This window comes from Myotis brandtii, unplaced genomic scaffold, assembly GCF_000412655.1.
Source record: "Myotis brandtii unplaced genomic scaffold, ASM41265v1 scaffold519, whole genome shotgun sequence".
In the NCBI taxonomy this organism is placed as follows: domain Eukaryota; kingdom Metazoa; phylum Chordata; class Mammalia; order Chiroptera; family Vespertilionidae; genus Myotis; species Myotis brandtii.
The window spans coordinates 638,910-641,717 of NW_005369782.1; positions in this window are offsets into that span (position 1 = coordinate 638,910).

Sequence of the window (2,808 nt, forward strand, 5' to 3'; positions counted from 1 at the left end):
CTGGGGTTTTGTTTAGCTTCTATATTTGTAACAATGTTTCAAACTGCAAGCTCAGAGGCCAGCAGCAGCAGGTGGGGAACGTTGGCTTCCTCTGTCACTGGAGCAAGCAAGCCTCATGTTCGCTTCAAGCTGCCTGGCTGCCGGTCGCCATCTTGGCTGGCAGTTAATTTGCATATCGCCCTGATTAGCCAATGGGAAGGGTAGCGGAGGTATGGCTAATTACCATGTTTCTCTTTTATTAGATAGGATAGATGAGTGTATGAGGCTGGGGTTACTGTTAGGTTAAATTAGTCACTGTGTTGTATCAAACTGGACTCTGCTGGTTTTAATCCATAAATCCTGTGCGTGGTGGGAGGGGTCTTATATCACAGTTCCTGTAGCTTTTATCAATTGCAGCTGTTCTGCCACACACCCTTTCTCATCTGAGCCCTGTGCCTAATTTCCCAGATGGGGGAGGAAAGAAGGAAGGCTCTGTGGGACAACTAATTCATTTTTTAAAAATATATATTTTATTGATTTTTACAGAGAGGAAGGGAGAGGGACAGAGAGTTAGAAACATTGATGAGAGAGAAACATCAATCAGCTGCCTCCTGCACACCCCCTACTGGGGATGTGCCCACAACCAAGGTACTTGACCGGAACCAAACCTGGGACCCTTCAGTCCACAGGACGACGCTCTATCCACTGAGCCAAACCAGTTAGGGCCATTTTTAATTTTGACCTTTTCCTTCTCCTCTTTCAGTGCCATTTACAAAGGAGGTGTTATCATTAAACACAGACCCTGCTTCATACCAACTCCCAGCCCTTTTCTGCCTCCTCTTCCTACTTGTACAAGTGGGCTCTCCATCTGCTGAGTCATTGCTGCAGGACAGTGACTCACCTAGTGGCTTTCCTTTATTCTGAGAGGTAAATTAACCATTGGCCATTTAATCCTGACTCACCGTGGGCATTTTCTTTTTCCTTTCTATATAATTTCAGATTTTTACATCTATTTGTCTATCTTACACATGGAATATGTGACAATGATGTTTTCCATTTTTAAAATCTCAACTTTCCCCACAGCAGGACATTGTCATTTCACTTCCTAATTCCCTACTGACTGTTATGAATAAAATGTTCATGTCCTGAAGTGCCTGAGACCCAATCTGTCCCAAATGAAGAGAATGGGCTATGTTACAGTCCAGTGCCGTAGCGCATATCTCTGTGTGTGTTTAGGGGGTGATCCCTCTATTCTCAGACTTTGATGTTTTAGAAGGAGGGGCAAGAATGATCATATCTCTTCTGCCCTCTCTCCATCTCCTCAGGGGAAAAAAGTGCCTTTGCCAAATGTTGAGTTGGGCTAAGGAACTGGGCAGGCATATCTCCTTCCTCCTTTCCTTTGCCTTTGGGATTTGCCTGCCTGCTTTGGGAGCTCTTCATTCTGTCTTCCATGCCACCAGCTGAACAAGGGAAGACTCGGCCACCCCATTCCCCCATCCTCCTGACCCCACCTCACTACACAGGGGTCAGGGCTGAAGTGTGGAGAGTCAATTCCATTCTGAAGTTGGATAATAGGAAGACTGTGGTTGCCACACAGCTACACCATATCCATCGTAAGGATGATATTTTTTATCTCTGATTTGCCATGCTTCTCTGCCTATTTCAACTGTAGAAATTGGGAAAGGAAAACCCCCACAATTTATTCACCGTCTCATACACCCAACACAAATAGGCTCATTTTGGGTCATTAAAAATTTGGATGACATTGCTCAGCCTGCTGTTTGAAAAAGCCCAGAGCAAAGCCTATTAGAGTGAATTGCATTTGGGAAGAAGCCTATGAATTTGAAATTTTGATTTTAGGTGCAGGGTTTATCATTTAGATATGACTGGAGATTTTTTTCTTGCCTTTTTATCACAAACCTGAGAAATATCATACTGACCTGATTTTTTAAGCGGACATCGTGAGTAGTAACCTGAAATTACCAAGTGTAGGTGCTTCAATCAGTTTCTTAAAATTTTCTATATCCCTGATTTCTTAACTATATGATGGGGATGATAGTACTTCACAAAGTTGTTGAGAGGAATAAATAAGTGAGAAAATATATATGAGAAACAGTTCAGTACCTGGCCCATCATAGGCATTTGATAAATGTTTAATAAACATCTATGGTGTAGGTGTTGTCATAAAAAGAATATTCTCTATAAATCAGTGAACTCAGTAACCCAGCCTTTTGCTATCCAGATAGAGCAATTTAAAAAGAGGAAAAGAAATAGGTCTGTTATTGGTGTCAACCTAAGAAACATACAGACCTGTAGAGAATTTTATAAGAGTTTATTTGAGCCAAACTGACAATAATTGTCAGGAAGCAAGAACTCAAAAGCTCTGGAGAATAACACTTTTGCAATTTCTTTTATGAATTTGAAATTAAAGAGGGGAAAGCAAAGAAGATTACAAGAAGGTGAGAGAAAGCAAGGCCAGCATTGGATTATAGGATAGTTAACAAGATTATGTGCTCCTGGAGGATGGTGGCTGTTTATTTCAAAGGTGTGTTAATCTAGATGCACAGAAACCATGGACTGCTTGCTTAAGGCCAAGATAAAGCTCTTACTAAAAAGTTATATGGCAGGGACATGACTACCCACCATGACCAACCCAGTTGGAAATTTAGGATCAGATCACCCTGTGAGGTTACTTTCTGTAGAAACCCCCCTCCCCTTTTTTTTGATCCACATTGATGATCTCATCTTTTCTATTTATTCTCTAAATTTCTTTTTATTTAGAATTCAACCAGTGTCATCTTGATCCTTTAGGATCTAGTTCTCCATGTT